This window comes from Ranitomeya imitator, chromosome 6, assembly GCF_032444005.1.
Source record: "Ranitomeya imitator isolate aRanImi1 chromosome 6, aRanImi1.pri, whole genome shotgun sequence".
Classification (NCBI taxonomy): domain Eukaryota; kingdom Metazoa; phylum Chordata; class Amphibia; order Anura; family Dendrobatidae; genus Ranitomeya; species Ranitomeya imitator.
The window spans coordinates 207,076,873-207,099,113 of NC_091287.1; the positions used below are offsets into that span (position 1 = coordinate 207,076,873).

Genomic DNA, 22,241 nt, shown 5'->3' on the forward strand with positions numbered 1-22,241 from the left:
GCACCCGGAATGACCTGGTAGTTAAACCTCATACAGGACGAGCTCTGGGATGTGGGAGCTCTGCTGACGGCAAGCCCTAATCCTATCACACACACTAGAAATAGCCGTGGAGCGCTCCTGACCAGACCTAGGCGCCTCGTAACAGCCTAAGAACTATCTAGCCCTAGAGATAGAAAATAAAGCCTACCTTGCCTCAGAGAAATTCCCCAAAGGTAAAGGAAGCCCCCCACATATATTGACTGAGAGTAAAGATGAAAGTCACAAACGCAGAAATGAAACAGGTTTCAGCAAAGGGAGGCCAGACTTACTAAATAGACAGAGGATAGGAAAGGTAACTTTGCGATCAGCACAAAAACCTACAAAAGACCACGCAGAGTGTGCAAAAAAGACCTCCGCACCGTGAGTCGACCACAGGAGGGAGTTCGACAACAGAATTCACAACAGACAGTATGCCACAGCAAGTGAGTCAGCTGAGTATGGCGTCCGCTACCTCCTTATGAGAATTCCATAGGAGGGACCCCTCCTCCCGGCATCTGAGGTAATGAGTAACCACCCCCACCGACCTGTAATACCGGAACACACTGGACCGGTTCCACGCTGCGCTCCAACATTGGAACGCACGCCGCATTCCCCCCATGTCATAGGACTGGCGGACTTAGAGACCATACCCCAGACTGATAGGGGCTTAGGCCCATTTACTCAATTGAGGAATCCTAGCAAGAAGATGGCACCACTAGGGGGGGACGTTTCAGCAATTGATGTCTTCCTTAACCTTGCCATCAGAGATATCAAGCAGCTCACGGAGACACGGTCAAGGCACAATCTCAGCAAAGCACAGATTACAGCACTCCACAACCTAGAAACAGACAAAACAGTCATATTTAAGCCCTCTGACAAAGGGGGCAACGTGGTTGTCATGGATGTGGAGAAGTATAAAGATATGTGCCTGGCCTTATTAAATGATCAGACCACCTATACTCGAGTAATGCAGAATCCAACAGTACGTTGTATGAGGGACTTGGAGGGTATCTTGAAAAAAGCCAGAATGGACAACCTCATTAGTCAAGAGGAATATTTTTTCCTCCTCCCTCAGCACCCGGTCATGGCTACCTTCTATACTTTGCCGAAGGTCCACAAAGGTATTGAACCCCTGAAGGGGAGACCTATAGTGTCTGGGATAGGGAGCATTTGACAGAATGCAGGAACCTACATTGATCAGATCCTAAGACCAGTTGTGGTTTCTCTCCCTTCATACATCAGGGACACTATGGATCTTCTACACAGGTTGGAAGGGATTTCCCTAGAACCAGGGTCGTTCCTGGTAAGCATTGATGTGGAATCATTGTATTCCTCAATTCCACATACTTGTGGGATACAGGGAGTGCGGCACTTCTTAGGGATGAGGGGTCAACAATTCGTCCCCCACAATGACTTCGTGTTGACCCTTTTGGATTTTGTCCTCAATAACTATTTTTGCTTTGACGGTAGAGTCCTCCACCAGCTCAGGGGCACCACTATGGGCAGCCCTTGTGCGCCAAGCTACGCCAACTTGTTCCTGGGCTGGTGGGAGGATAATATCGTCTTCTCAGAAAGCGGCGAGGAGTTCACTGTCTATATCGACCTATGGGTTCGTTATATAGACGATGTTTTTGTCTTGTGGAGGGGTACTAGAGAGATCTTCCAGAGATTCATGTCATTATTGAATCATAACAACATAGGTCTTAGGTTTACCTTCGAAATGGAGGAGAGAAGCCTACCATTTCTGGACATCATGATCTCCAAAACCAGTGGTGGTGATGGCCTTGATACCACAATTTTCAGAAAACCCACCTCAACGAATTGGGTGTTGAGGTGGGATAGCCACCACCCGTACTCCCTCAAACGATGCAGATTTCAAAATCAAGGCAAGAGACCTGAGATCCAGGTTTCTTGCCAGAGGGTACCCTGATCGGGTGCTGAGGGAGGCGTACCACCATGCCAGGGGGGAAGTTAGAAAAAATCTATTGACACCACGAGAAAAGGAGGGGGAGGAGCGTAACACTATCAGAATGATCTGTGCCTTTGACAATGGGGCTCCATCGGTCAGGGCCATCCTCAAAAAGCACTGGGGCATCCTCGCGATGGATGACGATTTTAGGGATGCCGTGGGCATACAGGCACAAATCACGTACAGAAAGTGCAAGACATTAGTAGATCGACTAGTACATAGTCATCTAACTACACCTACCAAAGAGACCTGGTTACCAAATAGGCCCAGGGGATGTTACAGATGTGGTACGTGTGTTGCGTGTGAATCAATACAGGTGGGTAGGGAGTTTTACAACACCCACACGCAAAAAAAATACACCATAAAAGAATTCATCAATTGTAAATCAAAAGGGGTCATATATAGAGCTGTCTGCACTTGTGGCATCACATATATCGGCAAAACTATCAGAGAACTCAGAAGACGAGTAGGAGAGCACCTGGGGGACATCCGAAATCGGAGAGATACCCCCATTGCGAGACATGTTAACACCAGTCATGGTGGAAATGTTAAGGTCATGAGCTTCATGGGGATTGACAAAGTTGCCCCACCACCTAGAGGAGGTGACTTTGATAAGATCCTGTTGCAGAGAGAAATAAGGTGGATCTTTTTGTTGGACACCTGCCACCCCCATGGACTCAATGACCAACTCAACTTCAGCTGTTTTCTCTAGGCCCATTTGAGTATCGAAAATAGACCCTCTAAAAACCCTTATCTTCTTATTTCTTCTTCCCTGGTTCTCATACATCTTTAGTGGCTATGTGGCTTGGTCCCCTGCCTTCCTTCCCCTCTCCCCCCGTTGTTCTGTACTTAGTATATATATTTATATGTCTGCCAGTTTACGTCTGAACCTCCTGTCCTTAAAAACAGTCATAATAAACAAAACATTTGCAATATTTTGGCACAGGGTCATTATTCTGTCCCATCGCTCCCCTCCTTACTCTATTCCTGGTATCGGTTGGTCTGGATGCTGTATTTGCCACCGAAGGATTCTCCAAGAATGAGGGGTGCTTTTGTTATATGTGGACAAATTTTACACCCTTAGGTGAATAAGGCCTTATCTGTTATGATACGGTGGTCTAGGAGCAACATGGAACGAGCTCTGAAGGAAGTGGTAACTGTACTGACCGCAGTCCCTAAGCTCAACACAACACTAGAAGTAGCCGTGGAATGCTCCTAACTCTCCCTAGGCATCTCATCACAGCCTAAGAGCTAACTACCCCTATAGAAAGAAGCAGGAAAACTATCTTGCCTCAGAGAAACTCCCCAAAGGATAGATTAGCCCCCCACAAATAATGACTGTGAGTGGAGAGGGAAAAGACATACACAGAATGAAACCAGGATGAGCACAGGAGGCCAGTCTAGCTAAATAGATAGGACAGGATGGAATACTGTGCGGTCAGTATAAAACACTACAAAAATCCACGCAGAGTTTACAAAAAATCTCCACACCTGACTAAAGGTGTGGCGGGCAAATCTGCCTCCCAGAGCTTCCAGCAAGACAGAATAAATCCACACTGATAAGCTGGACAAACATAGAAAGCACAGAATGGATAAGTCCACAATCTATGGACAGAAAAGAGCAAGCAAAAACTTAGCTTAGCTGAACTGGTCAGGATAACAGGGAACTCCAAAGAGATGTGAATCCAACCAGGAACCATTTACAAGTGGCACTGGCTGAAGAAAGAACCAGACCTAAATAGCCGAGCAGAAGAGAAGATAAGTGGAGGCAGCTGAAGACAGCTAACTCCAAGGAGCAGCCATACCACTAGAAACCACAAGAGGGAGCTCAAGAGCAGAACTCACAAAAGTGCCACTTACAACCACCGGAGGGAGCCCAAGAGCGGAATTCACAACACTTATCGCTGGTACTAATTGGTAGCAGCATTCCCACATAAATATAGTTATATCATCTTCCACCTCCTTCCTCCTTGGCTTTCTTGCCCCGTCTACCTTCCCTTTCCCCCCTCCCACATTATTGATATTTTTATCATTGGAGATACGCCCCCAGTAGTATGTGTGGTCTGGACACTTCCAGCCACACAACATCTTATATTTGTAGAATATTAGTAGGCATGGACACTTCCAGCCACATATGTATATCACTTGGAACTCTTAAAGATGTTTTTCCTTAATTATTGGTCTATATCATGCATCTTACGCACAACATATATGCGGTATGGAATGGGTTGTAGTGCACTTCCATAGGGGAGCGCATCTAATCACAGATCTATATCGTCACCAAGCGCCCTGTGGACTATGAGCGCTTGCGTTCCATTGATGGGAGAGTGGGCAGTACTTTGCGTCCATATCGGAGCGCATTTTATCACAGGTCCACGTCACCAGCAGGCGCCCTGTGGTCTGTGAGCGCTTGCGTTCCATTGTTGGAGTGCATAATAACATCGGCGCATCGGAAGTTACATATCCAATATGGCGCCGGCACTTCCGGTTTCGCCGGCACGCTCGGATCAAACGGCCAGCAGTCCTATGACATGGGGGGAATGCGGCGTGCGTTCCAACGTTGGAGCGCAGCGTGGAACCGGTCCAGTGTGTTCTGGTATTACAGGTTGGTGGGGGTGGTTACTAATTACCTCAGATGCCGGGGGAGGGGTCCCTCCTATGGAATTCTCATAAGGAGGTAGCGGGCGCCATACTCAGCTGACTCACTTGCTGTGGCATACTGTCACGGAGAACTGCTCATCCTCGGGATATTATACAGCCACTGTTTATACCCCGTATTTATGGACATCTGAGTAGACTTTACTCATGGACTTTTGAGCTTACATTTGGGCCTTTTGACCATTGGAAACTCCCCTGATGAATCTCCGCGATTGGAGAAGAAATGCATAGGAAGGCGTTAACTACACTTTACACGGTGGGGGGCGTCCATAGTAGGGTTCATTCGGGCCTGTCCTTGTGAGGACAGGAGTTATTGCTGGGGCACGACAGGGGTTTAGGAAAAAGGTCCGTATCCCCTCTACCTTACCCTACAACTGTTGGACCCTCCCTGGGACCCTCTACTACCGGCATGGGTACCCTTCGTCCATAATTGGTGAGATCAAACCAGTTTTTTATTAGAGCACAGTTTTCGGCGAGAGCACGTTATTTTGATATGTGTTGTGTATTGTTTGTCCATCTTTTAATATTATTAGTAAAGGTTATGTTTTAATTTTATTGGGCTATACTCTTCTAGCTGCTATCTACCATTTGAGGGTGGTCCATGTGGTCATGTGACAGGAAATATGATTTCGGCCATTAAAGGCCTGACACCTGCAGCACCTTGTGAGAGAGAGTGTCTTGCAAGAGATCACAGGAAATGTAAGTACATTTCTATATTATATATCTCTGTATACATCATGGGAGTCTGTATTGTCCGTTGGATGTGTGTGTACTAAAACTGTATTGCTTTGTTGCACGCAGATGTCGGATAGTGATGGAAGCAGCAGCAGCGTGTCTGCGGTGTTTTCATCGCAATCAGTATGCTTGCACTTTAAAAAACCACAATAATGTTGTGTGAAACTCCAGTGTATTGAGAGAAGCACGTGTATAATCATGTTTTTATTGCAAATAGGAGTCTTCGGAGCCCGAGTGTTGTGAGTTCCGTTCTGGAGCTCCCTCCTGTGGTTGCTAATGGTATTTTTGCGAGTTCTGCCCTTGGGCTCCCTCTGGTGGTTTCAAGTGGAACTGCTGCTCCGTTAGGTAGCTGTGGCAGCTGCCTTCACTATTCGCCTTGCCTGGGTTTGTTATTTAAACCTGCTCTGGGCCTTAGTCCATGCCTGCTGTCAATGTTCTTGGTTGGATTTGATTCTTCCCTTGGATTTCTCATATGGCCAGTCCTTGTCTGCAAAAGATGAAGCTCTGGGAAAGCAGATTCGCCCCTCCACACCGTGAGTCGGTGTGGAGTTCATTTTTGTAAACTCTGCGTGGATTTTGTAGTTTTTAATACTGACCGCACAGTATCCTTTGCTCTCTGTCTATCTAGTTTAGTTTTGGCCTCCCTTTGCTGAAATCTAATTTCATTTCTGTGTTCGTCATTTCCCTCTCCTTTCACAGTCAATATTTGTGGGGGGCTGTCTTTCCTTTTGGGGGTTTCTCTGAGGCAAGATAGCTTTCTATTTCCTTCTTTAGGGGTAGTTATATCTGAGGCTGTGACGAGGTGTCTAGGGAGTGTCAGGAACATCCCACGGCTATTTCTAGTTGTGTTGTTAGGATTAGGGACTGCGGTCAGTAGAGATACCACCTTCTCAGAGCTCGTTCCATGTTGCGTTTTAGCCACCAGGTCATTTCAGTGTGGCCTCTTAACCACCAGGTCATAACAGTACAGCAGGCCAAGAATGAATTGAATGCATCTCAAAAGAAGGAAAAAAGAAGAGTTCTGAACCATTTTTTTTTCTGTGCTCTGTTCTGTCTTCTTTTTCCTCTTGATATCTGGGTGGTGCTGGATATATGCTCTGGTATGGAGGTTCAGGGTTTGTTTTCTCGTGTGGATCAACTTGCTGCAAGAGTCCAGAGTATCCAAGATTATATTGTTCAGACTCCGGCTCTAGAGCCAAGAATTCCTACTCCTGATTTGTTTTTTGGGGACAGATCCAAGTTTTTGAACTTTAAAAATAGCTGCAAATTGTTTTTTGCTTTGAAACCCCGTTCTTCTGGTGATCCCATTTAGCAAGTGAAAATCGTCATATCCTTACTGCATGGTGATCCTCAAGACTGGGCATTTGCTCTTGAAACAGGGAATCCGGCATTATTGAATGTAGATGCATTCTTTCAGGCGCTCGGATTGTTGTATGACGAACCTAACTCTGTAGAGCATGCTGAGAAAACACTGTTGGCCCTGTGTCAGGGTCAGGAAGCGGCAGAGTTATATTGCCAGAAATTTAGAAAATGGTCTGTGCTCACTAAATGGAATGAAGAGGTGCTGGCTGCTATTTTCAGAAAAGGTCTTTCTGAAACCCTTAAAGATGTTATGGTGGGCTTTCCTACGCCTACCGGTTTGAGCGAATCTATGTCTCTAGCTATTCAGATTGATCGGCGCTTGCGTGAGCGCAAGGCGGTGCACCATATGGCAGTGTCCTCTGAGCAAAGTCCTGAGCCTATGCAATGTGATAGGATTTTGACTAGAGCAGAAATTCAGAAGTCAGAATGGCCTGTGTTTTTACTGTGGTGAATTGGTCCTCTGCGGCTGTTGAGGCCTTTCAGGAGCTTAAACGTCGTTTTACTTCTGCCCCTGTGTTTCGTCAGCCAGATGTTTCTCTCCCTTTTCAGGTTGAGGTTGATGCTTCTGAGATTGGGGCAGGGGCCGTTTTGTCTCAGAGAAATTCTGATGGTTCTTTGATGAAACCTTGTGCCTTCTTCTCCAGAAAATTTACGTCTTCTGAGCGTAATTATGTCGGCAATCGGGAGTTGTTGGCTATGAAGTGGGCATTTGAGGAGTGGCGACATTGGCTTGAGGGAGCCAAGCATCGCGTGCTGGTCTTGACTGATCACAAGAATCTGATTTACCTCGAGTCTGCTAAGCGGTTGAATCCTAGACAAGCTCGGTGGTCTTTGTTTTTCTCACGTTTTGATTTTGTGGTCTCGTATATTCCTGGATCTAAGAATGTGAAGGCTGATGCCCTTTCTAGGAGTTTTTTGCCTGATTCTCCGGGAGTTCTTGAGCCGGCTGGGATCCTCAAGGAGGGGGTGATTCTTTCTGCCATCTCCCCTGATTTACGGCAGGTACTTCAGGAGTTTCAGGCTGATAAACCTGACCGCTGTCCTGTGGGGAAATTGTTTGTTCCTGATAGATGGACTAGTAGGGTAATTTCTGAGGTTCATTGTTCGGTGTTGGCTGCTCACCCTGGGATTTTCGGTACCAGAGATTTGGTGGCTAGGTCCTTTTGGTGGCCTTCCTTGTCGCGGGATGTGCGTTCGTTTGTGCAGTCCTGTGGGACCTGTGCTCGGGCTAAGCCTTGCTGTTCCCGTGCCAGCGGGTTGCTTTTGCCTTTGCCTATTCCTGAGAGGCCCTGGACGCATATTTCCATGGATTTTATTTCTGATCTTCCTGTTTCTCAGAAGATGTCTGTCATCTGGGTGGTTTGTGACCGGTTTTCTAAGATGGTCCATTTGGTGCCGTTGCCTAAGTTGCCTTCCTCTTCTGATTTGGTTCCATTATTTTTTCAGCATGTGGTTCGTTTGCATGGTATTCCGGAGAATATTGTGTCTGACAGAGGTTCCCAGTTCGTTTCTAGGTTTTGGCGGTCCTTTTGTGCTAGAATGGGCATTGATTTGTCTTTTTCTTCTGCATTCCATCCTCAGACAAATGGCCAAACGGAGCGAACCAATCAGACCTTGGAAACCTATTTGAGATGCTTCATGTCTGCTGATCAGGATGATTGGGTGACCTTTTTGCCGTTGGCCGAGTTTGCCCTTAATAATCGGGCTAGTTCGGCTACCTTGGTTTCACCTTTTTTTTGTAACTTTGGTTTTCATCCTCGTTTTTCTTCAGGGCAGCTTGAGCCTTCTGACTGTCCTGGTGTGGATTCCGTGGTGGACAGGTTGCAGCAAATTTGGACTCATGTGGTGGACAATTTGACGTTGTCTCAGGAGAAGGCTCAGCGTTTTGCTAACCGTCGTCGGTGTGTTGGTCCCCGGCTTCGTGTTGGGGATTTGGTCTGGTTGTCTTCTCGTCATGTTCCTATGAAGGTTTCTTCCCCTAAGTTCAAGCCTCGCTTTATTGGGCCTTATAAGATTTCTGAGATTATCAATCCAGTGTCTTTTCGTTTGGCCCTTCCAGCTTCCTTTTCCATTCATAATGTGTTCCATAGATCCTTGTTGCGGAGATATGTGGTACCTATTGTTCCCTCCGTTGATCCTCCTGCTCCGGTGTTGGTTGAGGGGGAATTGGAATATGTGGTAGAGAAGATTTTGGATTCTCGTTTTTCGAGGCGGAAGCTTCAGTATCTGGTCAAGTGGAAGGGTTATGGCCAGGAGGATAATTCTTGGGTTGTTGCCTCCGATGTTCATGCTCCCGATTTGGTTCATGCTTTCCATTTGGCTCATCCTGATCGGCCTGGGAGCTCTGGTGAGGGTTCGGTGACCCCTCCTCAAGGGGGGGTACTGTTGTGAGTTCCGTTCTGGAGCTCCCTCCTGTGGTTGCTAATGGTATTTTTGCGAGTTCTGCCCTTGGGCTCCCTCTGGTGGTTTCAAGTGGAACTGCTGCTCCGTTAGGTAGCTGTGGCAGCTGCCTTCACTAATCGCCTTGCCTGGGTTTGTTATTTAAACCTGCTCTGGGCCTTAGTCCATGCCTGCTGTCAATGTTCTTGGTTGGATTTGATTCTTCCCTTGGATTTCTCATATGGCCAGTCCTTGTCTGCAAAAGATAAGTTTTGCTAGTTTTGTTTGTCCATTTGCTTGGACTCTATTGCTTTGCATTTTGTCTCTTTTGTCCAGCTTGTCACTATGTCTTATTCAGGCTAGCTGGAAGCTCTGGGAAAGCAGATTTGCCCCTCCACACCGTGAGTCGGTGTGGAGTTCATTTTTGTAAACTCTGCGTGGATTTTGTAGTTTTTAATACTGACCGCACAGTATCCTTTGCTCTCTGTCTATCTAGTTTAGTTTTGGCCTCCCTTTGCTGAAATCTAATTTCATTTCTGTGTTCGTCATTTCCCTCTCCTTTCACAGTCAATATTTGTGGGGGGCTGTCTTTCCTTTTGGGGGTTTCTCTGAGGCAAGATAGCTTTCTATTTCCTTCTTTAGGGGTAGTTATATCTGAGGCTGTGACGAGGTGTCTAGGGAGTGTCAGGAACATCCCACGGCTATTTCTAGTTGTGTTGTTAGGATTAGGGACTGCGGTCAGTAGAGATACCACCTTCTCAGAGCTCGTTCCATGTTGCGTTTTAGCCACCAGGTCATTTCAGTGTGGCCTCTTAACCACCAGGTCATAACACCCGAGGCTGCTAGGCCCCCCCAAAAAAAACAGGCAAAAACCACAAAGGTACATGGCACACATTTTTTGTTTTGCAGGCATAAATTTATTGATCCAAGAATTGTAATTTTTTTTTTCTTTTAAATAAACCATAGGTTGTGGCACACGGAGGACACAAGAAAAAGAAGCATCCTCGCCGTCTGTCGTCACCACAACTGCCAGTGGTAAATTTAAAACTAGTAATTTTCCATTTTGACACAAAGAAACTAAAAAAAATGTCCCTTTTTTGGGAGGATTTAACAATCTACTATTTTTTTGTATAAAAAAAGTAATAAAATTGACAGAAAAAAAACAACACATTGCGACTATTTACCTACTATCCATCCACTTCCTTTCTACTAACTATCTATCCTATATTTATCTACAATCTACCTATTCACTTTCTATCTACTATATCTATAAACTATCTATCAACTATCTATCTCTATCTCTCTCTCTATCTGTCTATCTATCTATCTATCTATCTATCTATCTATCTATCTATCTATCTCTCTATCTATGTTGCTATCTATCTATCTATCTATCTATCTATCTATCTATGTATCTATCAGTCTAGCCATCAAGTGAAATTGAACCTTTCAACATAACGTTTTGTGTTTACATAGTCCAAGCCAGCCACCAAAAAAAAAAGGATTGTGGTTGACGAAGAGCCTTTGACCATTCACAACGAAACACTGATCAACCTTGTGGAAGCCAGCCCCTCCATATGGGACCAAAGCGACAGCTCCCACCATGACATTGTGAAGAACCGGAAGTTGTGGGATCAAATTATATGTCACTTTGATCCCCGATAAATGGAGAAATCGGCAACCTCTAAGAAAATAATTGGTAAATATTGGTGACGTTAAATTGCAAAATGTAAAGAGTGCAAACAGTCAAACAGCTGTTTTTTTGTTTTTTTAAATGTTAAAAATCTAATAAAAAACTGTCAACAAAAAATTTAACTTTTTCTCTCCTATCTATCTACTATCTATCTATCCACTTGTTGTCTACTATCTATCTCTCAACTATCTATACACTATTTCTCAACTATTTCTCTATCAACTATCTAATAACTACTATCTATCCACTATATATCAGCTATCAACTATCTATCTACTATCTATATATCAACTATCTAACAACTAACTATCTATCCACAATTTGTCAACTAGCAGTCCATCATACAGTTGGGCAGACAATACACCCACGCAATACTACAGTCTATAGTACTGTTCACTGTCCCCAGCCAGGTACAATTACTGCGTTTACAGTTTTGTTGTTTAATTTTTTTTTGCACCCAATTTCGTGTGTATGGTTTTTTTCATCCCTATGGGGGTTCATGTCTGGAAACAAAATTGTGCAGACAGATGCATGCCTTCACTACATGGTCCATATTTTCAGGTTGCAGTTGCATGCAAGTTAGTAAAATTCGCCATTTTAAGGTCAAAATCCCAAAGCCACACTCCACATAACGTCTTGCCCGGCTCAAGCGATATTTAAAAATGCGCCTGGTGGAGTTTGGACTACGGCTTGAGTACGCCTTTAGGAGATTTTGTCCGAGTTGGAGCGCCTCATCCCCAACTAAAACATAGGGCAAACTTGGGTCTTCGGTCCCCGGTAGAGGTCGTGATGAGGGTATGTTAAAGTTGTTGCTGTACAAACATCTCCCCATGTTGGAGTCTCTGAAGACTCTGGAATCGTTAGTCCGGCCATACGCACCAATATCCACAGCAACAACGGTATCTTGCATCCGCAATTGCCATCAATACAATGGAAAAGTATTTTTTATAGTTGTAGTATAGTGACCCACTATGCGCTGGTTTCTGAATCCGAATGTGCTTGCTGTCCACGGCACCAATACAATTGGGGAAATTAGCCACATCCTCGAACTGTTGGGAAATCGCTAGACACATTTCTGATGTCGGTGTTGGTAGCACAAGTGGTTGCAAGTTGTTCCAAATGGCATCACAAGTTTCCCGAACCAGTTGGCAAATTGTTGACTTCCCAAGTCTAAATTGATAATTCAGTGACGCAAAAGATTCTCTGGTAGCCAGCTATCTGTCGGCATTCAAAAAGGAAAAAAAAAAAAAAAATTGTTTAGGATTTTAAAGGACAACTAACAAAAAGGCTAGTTACAATAGAATATACAATTGCCTAAATGAACATAATTATGCCCCACGATACCTAGATCTTGTCTTTGTCAATAGAATGATAAAAAAATTATAATTACCTCACAGTCACTACTAATCGTTGCTCCGCACAGATTTCTTTCACGGAAAGTGCTGCGCTGATGATGTATCTCATCCTTCACATGCGAGAGCAGAACATCAAAGGTCTCAATGGACATCCGTAGATAGCGTTGGAATTTGAAGGGATGATCCCGAAGCTGAACATACAGTGTGTGAAAGGCACCATATGTATTCCGTAAGAAATTCACTTCGTGGATCCAATATCTCCTTTGAGAACTACGCTTTCTCTGCCGACGTTGCAACTGCATCAAGCGAAATCTAACGAGCTCAGACACAAACATCTTGCTAGCAGAAGTTCACTCGATGCTTTCAAAATGGAGAATGTGTATGCACCTACACCCGACGCCGACAAAAGGAGAAAAAAAAAAGAGAACAACTTTATTGACAGTGACAAACGCAGACAAACGGATACTTTGCGAACGGACATCCAAATGAGAAAAACGCGGTCACGTGCGTTAACGCAAGCGTTAATGTGAAGCCAATTTTTCGACAAATTTGGCTCTTTTTCTGTACATGTGTTTAACGGATCCGTTTAACGCAATGTACTTGACGCAATGTGAACCTAGCCTAAGCCTTAATGCAGAAAAACTTCCAAGAGCTCTCAATTGAGCAAATTAATCCCTGCACTGCTAAAAACAAACCTGCACTGTTTAATATGAAGTTGAAGTGCTTCTTAGCAGTACAGGAGTAGGAGAAATCAGATGTTGCCGTCATCTGGCTCCTCTCTGTCGTGGTAAACCTGTGACACTATGGTAATGTAAAATGGAAGTTTGACTCACTCAACTGCTCACAGAGATACAGGTACATTCTTCAGCTAGTTTATTAAAAATACGGCATAAACCACTGCAGGCTCAACAAAATATACACAGGCTTTCTGACATAGTGGGAAAACAAAAAATAAAATATAGCACAGTCCATATGCCTTCGGGGATCCGCCCGCTATGAACATAACAACCGGGTTCAGTACGGTTTAACACAAACCACTTCTCTGGAATTGAAAGCTTCAGACACACTGAATGACTGAATGACTCAGATGGCTGACTATATACCTTCTAAACTTCATCCTGCAGAGGAGATATGGTGAACAGCCTACTACCCACTCTTCAGCTATTCACTTAAAATCCTAACCCTTAAAATGGCTGATTAACCCATCTCAACACCTAGTGTGCTCGTTTAGGGAGGAGTACAGAGTCAGTGGTCCCTGCTGTGTGTCTGGGCCGGGACTGTCAGGACTGTCACTAATATTCCCGGGGGAAGAGGTTTCTGTCTGCCACAGTTTTGAACACCTGATTGTTGGTGACAGGTCTGACTTAAATAGCGGTGTGAGCAGGAAGATGGGACACTTGGTGGAGAATGAGTTTGTGAGCTGCAAGTGTATCTGTGGGAAAGACCTGGGATGGAAAGGCATGGTACTGACACAGGGAGAAGTGAATTATGGACCCACTGTCACCTTGGGAAAGAATGTACTGAAGGTTTTGGAAGCCGTCTCCTCAGAGACCCCTCTAACGAGACTCTGAAACGGTGGGGCCCACATACACCACAGAGAAGAATTTTCCAACAACTAGCAAGAGTGGCACAAGTAAAGGAGTCTAACTGTGAGGGAAGAGTGTTAAGAAAAGTAATTGTCCTGGCCTCCACCAAAATTGTTCTTCCATCAGGTCAAACAGTACTGTCCCTGCCCGTTTGCGCTTGTGTCCCCTTGGACGGAGTTGACGTCCAAATCGAACCATCCTCTTCTGAACAATTACCCACAGGACTCCTAGTGGCACATGCATTAGCTCTTGTACGGGAAGGAACTGTTCCGATTCGGTGCATTAACTTAGTAGATCAGGACATTACTGTTGCTCCCAAAAGTGTGGTGGCCCGAATAATGAACCTACCTGAAGAAATAATGCCCCCCCAAACAGGACAACTGGAGGTACAACCTGGAGACCCCTGGACAGTGTCAGTGAACGAACTCCATTTCAGTGTCAGAACCTCGTTACATCAAGGAGGGCCGACCCATATTAGAACAAATGCGGGCTGAGCTGGCTGAACTCAAACCCACTCAGGGGTAGAAGCTCAAGTAGAAGCTCTGCTGGGAAGGTATAAAGAAGATGATTTTGGCTGCACTACGGCTATTATGCACAAAATACCAACTGGCCCATAAGAGAACATTACAGGCAAATTCCCCCACAGTTGTACCAGGAAGTGAAGAGCATGTTGAATCAGATGTTGCAGGCCGGCATGATTAGGGAGAGCCAAAGTCTGGGGGCTGCCCCAATTTTGCTGGTATGGAAGAAAGACGGCACCTTGCATTTTTGTGTGGATTACCAAAAACTCAACACCTGTAAGGTGAGGGACTCATCCCCGTTACCCTGGATTCAGGAGTCCCTGTCTGCTCTGGGGAAAGCCAGGTTCCTCTCTACACTGGACCTTGCCAGCGGCTACTGGAAATTCCCCATGTCTGAACAAGATCGTGCAAAGACTGCCTTCATTATTCCCATGGGTCTGTACAAGTTCATGCCGCATGTCGTTCGGCTTAGCCAACGCTCCCGGAACTTTTCACCGTCTCATGGAGAGGTGCCTAGGGGATTTGAAGTTTGAATCAACGGTCATCTACCTGGACGACATTATAGTCTTTGCGGCTTCATTCAAGTAACATCTGCAAATTGAATACCTAGACCATGTTGTTTCTGTCGGAGGGGAGAGAAGAGAGAAGAGAGAGAAGGTCACCGTGATTCAAGACTTGCCCACTTTAGAGACCATGAAAGATATGCGGGCGTTCCGGAGACTGACTGGTTATTACATGCAGTTTGTGAAGAATTTTGCTAGATGGGCAAAGCCCTTACAAGAGCTGTTGAAAAAGGTACCCTCGGGTGCCAAGAACTGAAAGATCTGCTGGAAGGCGACCCAAGAAGAGGCCTTTCAAGATCTCAAAAAGGCACTCACCGAAGCTCCTCTCCTGGCTTATGTGGATTTCTCTCAACCGTTCATTCTCCTCAGTGACTCTGCCTCTAGCTCTTTTGCCTCCTGTTCGGAAAGTGCAAAATGTAAAAGCAGCGCGTCATCAGTTGGTGTTCCCGGTCAGGGACAAGTCGCTTCCTTGCGTTCTTCACCCAGAACAACAGAGAAGGATGCGTCAGGCGACACAACGGGTTACTCCATGAAGCTCTTTACACATACCGTTCCTGGGTTAGAAAGGGAAATTGTTAACAGGCCATGCCCATTACAAGATGAATTGGACATGGAGTGCACAGATGCACAGCCACAGCCAGATTATTATGCTGTTCCTTTGACTCAGATCACAACATTGCCCTCGCAGTGTACTGATCCAGAATCTGACCCAGATGAGACTATGGAGCCCCGTCAGGAACGCTATAGCACCGGCTTACACGGTAACTAGTGTTGAGCATTCAGATACCGCAAGTATCGGGTATTGGCCGATATTTGCGGTATCCGAATTCCGATACCGAGTTCCGATATTTTTGCGATATCGCGAATCGGTATTGGGATGAATAATCATGTGTAAAATAAAGAATAAAAATAAAAAATATTGATATACTCACCCTCGGACGCGCCCTGGTTGTGACCGCTGCAACTGGCAGCCTCCCTTCCTAAGAATGAGCGAGTGAAGGACCTGCGATGACGTCGCAGCTTGTGATTGTTTGCGTGAGCGGTCACATGAGCGGTCACACGACCAATCACAAGCCGCAACGTCATCGAAGGTCCTTCACCCTGCATTCTTAGGAACACAGGCTGCCGGTTACACCGCTAAGGTCCAGGCTCCGCCGGAGGGGTGAGTATATCGATTTTTTTTTTTTATTCTTTATTTTTTACATGAATATGGATCCCAGGGCCTGAAGGAGATTTTCCTCTCCTTCAGACCCTGGGAACCATTCCAGGATACATTCCGATATTTGTGTCCCATTGACTTGTATTGGTATCGGGTATCGGTATCGGCGATATCCGATATTTTTCGGATATCGGCCGATACAATCCGATACCGATACTTTCAAATATCGGAAGGTATCGCTCAACACTAACGGTAATACAGAGGAAGGTGCACAGGACATAGAAGAGGAGGTCATAGATTCATAGATGACCCAGTTGTTGACCCCAATTGGCAGCCATTGGGGGAACAGGGTGCAGCCGGCAGTAGCTCTGAAGCGGAGGAGGAGGAGCCGCAGCAGGCATCAACATCGCAGCAGGTTCCATCTGGCAGGCCCGTATCTGGCCAAAAACGTGTGGCAAAACCAAAAACAGTTGTAGGACAGCGTGGCCATCCGGTTAAAGTAGCTCAGTGTGCAATGCCTGAAAAGGTATCCGATAGTAGGAAGAGTGCAGTCTGGCATTTTTTTAACCAAGGTCCAAATGATCAGTGCAAAGTCATCTGTAAGAAATGCTCAAGGACCTTCAGCAGAGGTCAGAATGTTAAAAATACAAGTTGCATGCGTAGACATTTAACCACCATGCACTTGCAAGCCTGGACTAACTACCAAACATCCCTTAACGTTGTTGCACCCTCTCACAATGAAGCTAGTCAGCAACGCTACATCCCTTCCCGTACTGTAAGCCCACCGTTTACCACACCACCTGCAGCAAATGTGGAGGTTTTGTCGCAAGGCCAAAGCAGTCAGGGTTCTTGGTAGGAAAGACTGTATGTAGGCCAACAGCAAGAATACCATCACCAACCCTCTCTCAGTCTGCCATGTCCACCGGCACCCCCGCTAGTTCCACAATATGCAGCTCTCCAGTCCAGCTCACCCTACAAGAGACTCTCGTTAGGAAAAGGAAGTACTCATCCTCTCATCCGCGTACACAGGTTTTGAACACCCACATTGCTAGACTAATCTCGTTAGAGATGATGCCCTACCGGTTAGTTGAAAGCGAAGTTTTCAAAGCCCTGATGGACTACACTATACCACGCTACGAGCTACCCAGTCGACACTTCTTTTCGAGAAAAGCCATCCCAGCCCTCCACCAGCATGTAAAAGACCGCATTGTCCATGCACTCAGGCAATCTGTGAGTAGAAAGGTGCACCTGACAACAGATGCATGGACCAGTAGGCATGGCCAGGGGCGTGGTGTGTCCATCACGGCACACTGGGTTAATGTGGTGGATGCAGGGTCCACAGGGGACAGCAATATTGGGACAGTTCTGCCTAGCCCACGGTCTAGGAAACAGTTCGCCCCCCCTCCTCTTCCTCCAACAGAAGCGAGAGCTCGTCCACAGAACACAGTCGCACGACCAGTCCATCCGCAGCTGCCACTGTTGCACACGAGGTGTCCCATTATGGAACAGCTAGTGGCAAGCGTCAGCAGGCTGTATTGGCAATGAAGTGTTTGAGCGCCAACAGACACACCGCGGAAGTTCTGTCCGAGTTCTTGCAGCAAGAAACTCAGTCATGGCTGGGCAGTGTACATCTTGAGGCAGGCAAGGTAGTGAGTGATAACGGAAGGAATTTTATGGCTGCCATAGCCCTTTCACAACTGAAACACATTCCTTGCCTGGCTCACACCTTAAACCTGGTGGTGCAGTGCTTCCTGAAAAGTTATCTGGGGTTACCTGACCTGCTCCTGAAGGTGCGCAGACTTTGCTCGCACATCCGCCGTTTGCCCGTACACTCCAGCCGTATGCAGAACCATCAACGATCTTTGAACCTTCCCCAGCATCGCCTAATCATCGACGTTGCAGCAAGGTGGAACTCCACACTGCACATGCTTCAGAGACTGTGCGAACAGAGGCGTGCTGTTATGTATTTGTGGGAGGATACACATACAGTACACGGGCAGGCAGTTGGATGGCAGACATGGAGTTGTCAGGTGTGCAGTGGTCGAAGCTACAAGACCTCTGTCAAGTCCTTCAGTGTTTTGAGGAATGCACACGGCTGGTTAGTGCAGACAACACCATAATAAGCATGAGCATCCCCCTAATGCGTCTGCTGATGCAAAGTTTGACGCACATAAAGGAGCAGGCGTCTGCAGCTGAGGACGAAGGAAGCCATGATAACAGTCAGCCATTTTCTGGTCAGGGAACTCTACTGGACGAGGTGGCGGGCGAAGAGGAGGAGGACGAGGAGGATGATGGGGATGAGTATTTTCTGGATGAGGAAGCTTCTCAGGGAGCAATAGAAACTGGTGGTGTTGCAAGGCCAGGTTCAGGGTTTTTGAGGGAGGCAAGTGACGTTGATTTGCCAGAAAGTGCTCCTCAACCCAGCACAAGCAGTGAATTGACAACTGGAACATTGGCCCACATGGCGGATTATGCCTTGCGTATCCTAAAAAGGGACCCCCACATTATAAAAATGATGACCGATGACGATTACTGGTTGGCCTGCCTCCTGGATCCACGCTATAAGGGGAAACTGCAAAACATCATGCCACATGAGAACCTTGAACAAATATTGGCAACCAAACAAGCAACTCTTGTTGACCATTTGATTCAGGCATTCCCAGCACACAGGGTCGGTGATGGTTCTCACACGAGCTGCAGGGGGCAACAGGGCAGAGGTGTTAGAGGTGCACAAATCAGAAGTGGCGTTGGACAGAGGGGTTTTCTGACCAGGTTGTGGAGTGATTTCGCAGTGACCGCAGACAGGACAGGTACTGCAGCATCAATTCAAAGCGACAGGAGACAACATTTGTCCAGTATGGTTACTAACTATTTTTTCTCCCCATCGATGTCCTCCCTCCCCCGTCATTCCCATTTGATTACTGGGCCTGAATTGTCCGAATATGCATTGCAGTAGCTCGCTTGCCCAGCAGCTAGTGTGCTATCAGAAAGAGTATTCAGTGCTGCTGGTTTAATACTGACCAAAAAAAGGACTCGTCTGGCTACCCAAAATGTTAATGATCTAACCTTCATTAAAATTAACCACTCATGGATTTCTAATTATTTTGCCCCACCTTTCCCGGCTGACACCTAGCTTTCCTTTAAAAAGGTATTGCTTTTGGACTGGTCTTACTGAGTGTTCCAATTTCTCCATTTACAGCTGCTGTATGTCCAGAATACGACATGTTTACACCTCCCTAAATGGGCTGACTCCCACCACGTGGCCGTGGTCTCGCCACTTGGCGAAAGCACCCGTGAGAGTGCCGTTTGTCTGAAGAGGTGGGTGTGCCCACTTTTGGTCGACGGCACTGGCACCGGGTCCCTCATAGTACAATGAAGTGTCTCTGGCGGTGGTGCACCCAACCTCAGACACACCGTTGTAACATGAGGGGCCTTGGGCCAGTACCGCCGGGCACGAGAGAGTGCCCCCCACCCCCCAGCTCAAACTGTGCTCTACCACTTGCAAAATTATATGTCACTGCTCCACCGCTGTTTAGTCTATGCGGTGAAATCCTTCAATGCCTGGCACTGACAATACCAATTTGTTGACATGTATGATGCTACTTAAAATATTCAGTGGCCCTGTCCTACATTTACACCAGTAAATACTTTGCGCCAAATAACAAGGTCTGAAAGTCAGCAGAGGAGCCCACCCCTGTACCTAAGTATGCCACCCTTTTTTTTGTTTGTTTTCTTTTTTTGCGAGACATTAACATCTATGTATTATTTTGGAGTACTAACTGTGTCAGACACTCCTTCCAATTGTCCTCCGCTGACCACACCAATGCTGCCTGTGTACCCCTGCAAGATAATTGAAACTGCATTGAGCCACCTTTTTTTATGTTAGGTCTACTAAGTCTGTCTGCGGTCCCTCCATCCAATAGTCCCCCACTGACCCCACCAATGCTGCCTGTGTACCCCTGGAACCTATTTAAAAGTGCATAGAGCCACCTTTTTAAATATTAGGCCTACTAAGTCTGTCTGCGGTCCCTCCTTCCAATAGTCCTCCGCTGACCACACCAATGCTGCCTGTGTACCCCTGCAAGATAATTGAAACTGCATTGAGCCTACTTTTTTATGTTAAGCCTACTAAGTCTGTCTGCAGTCCCTCCTTCCAATAGTCCTAAACTGACCACACCAATGCTGCTTGTGTACCCCTGGATCCTATTTAAAAGTGCATAGAGCCACCTTTTTTTTGTTAGGCCTACTAAGCCTGTCTGCAGTCCCTCCTTCCAATAGTCCTCCACTGACCACACCAATGATGCCTGTGTACCCCTGGAACCTATTTAAAAGTGCATAGAGCCACCTTTTTTTATTTTAGGCCTACTAAGTCTGTCTGTGGTACCTCCTTCCAATAGTCCTCCGCTGACCACACCAATGCTGCCTGTGTACCCCTGCAAGATAATTGAAACTGCATTGAGCCTCCTTTTTTATGTTAAGCCTACTAAGTCTGTCTGCGGTCCCTCCTTCCAATAGTCCTAAACTGACCACACTAATGCTGCTTGTGTACCCCTGAATCCTATTTAAAAGTGCATAGAGCCATCTTTTTTTTATGTTAGGCCTACTAAGTCTGTCTGCGGTCCCTCCTTCCAATAGTCCTCCACTGACCACACCAATGCTGCCTGTGTACCCCTGGAACCTATTTAAAAGTGCATAGAGCCACCTTTTTTAATTTTAGGCCTACTAAGTCTGTCTGCGGTCCCTCTTTCCAATAGTCCTCCACTGACCACACCAATGCTGCCTGTGTACCCCTGGATCCTATTTAAAAGTGCATAGAGCCACCTTTTTTTTGGCCTACTAAGTCTGTCTGCGGTCCCTCCTTCCAATTGTCCTCCACTGACCACACCAATGCTGACCGTGTACCCATGTAACCTTTTTTAAACCTGCATCGAGCCAACTTTGTGGTGTAAGGCCTACTAGCAATGTCTGGCTGCGCCACTCAATACAGCTGTCCTCTTAAAAAAAAGGACCTGCAATTATCAGGTTTCCAGCCTATTGGAATTTTAAAACTGCAGTGGGGCTACTAGTTTGGTTGGGGCCTATTAACAGTGTCTGCCGCTCCAAGGTGTTCTCCTGGTTGCCTTTCCTGAGCTTCTATCTTCAGGCTCTTGTTAAATAGTTATTAAATGGAACAACTGCAGTGGGGCTACTAGTTTGATTGGGGCCTACTAACAGTGTCTGCCGCTCCAAGGTGTTCTCTTAGTTGTCTTTCCTGAGCTCTATCTTCAGGCTCTTGTTAAATAGTTCCATTTTCAGGCTCTCGTTAAGTAGGTGTTCTCTTAGTTGTCTTTCCTGAGCTTCTATCTTCAGGCTCTTGTTAAATACTTCCATTTTCAGGCTCTCGTTAAGTAGTTGTTAATATTACACTGCATTTGGCCTACTAGTTGGGTTGGGGCCTACTAACGGTGTCTGCCGCTCCTTGCTGTTCTCCTGGTTTCCTGTCCTGAACTTCCATTTTCAGGCTCTCGTTAAGTAGTTGTTAATATTACACTGCATTTGGCCTGCTAGTTGGGTTGGGGCCTACTAACGGTGTCTGCCGCTTCTTGCTGTTCTCCTGGTTTCCTGTCCTGATCTTCGATCTTCAGGCTCTCGTTAAGCACTTGTTAAAATTACACTGCATTTGGCCTACTTGTTGGGTTGGGGCCTACTAACGGTGTCTGTCGCTCCTTGCTGTTCTCCTGGTTTCCTGTCCTGAACTTCCATTTTCAGGCTCTCGTTAAGTAGTTGTTAATATTACACTGCATTTGGCCTGCTAGTTGGGTTGGGGCCTACTAACGGTGTCTGCCGCTTCTTGCTGTTCTCCTGGTTTCCTGTCCTGATCTTCGATCTTCAGGCTCTCGTTAAGCACTTGTTAATATTACACTGCATTTGGCCTACTTGTTGGGTTGGGGCCTACTAACGGTGTCTGTCGCTCCTTGCTGTTCTCCTGGTTTCCTGTCCTGAACTTCCATTTTCAGGCTCTCGTTAAGTACTTGTTAATATTACACTGCATTTGGCCTACTAGTTGGGTTGGGGCGTACTAACGGTGTCTGCCGCTCCTTGCTGTTCTCCTGGTTTCCTGTCCTGAACTTCCATTTTCAGGCTCTCGTTAAGTAGTTGTTAATATTACATTGCATTTGGCCTACTAGTTGGGTTGGGGCCTACTAACGGTGTCTGCCGCTCCTTGCTGTTCTCCTCCACTGAACAAAGCAGTGCCGCCTGTTT

General features: G+C 46.2%; 1 long non-coding RNA gene across 1 annotated transcript in view; it reads right to left on the reverse strand.

The window, feature by feature from the left end:
• Positions 1-10,026: 10,026 nt before the first annotated feature.
• Positions 10,027-22,241, reverse strand: part of LOC138642344 (uncharacterized) — a 114,162-nt gene continuing 101,947 nt past the window's right edge. The window contains exons 3-4 of the long non-coding RNA XR_011314027.1: positions 12,205-12,556; positions 10,027-12,032 (exon numbers count right to left, since the gene is read on the reverse strand). This is a non-coding gene — a long non-coding RNA (uncharacterized lncRNA). The remainder of the gene's footprint in view (positions 12,033-12,204; positions 12,557-22,241) is intronic.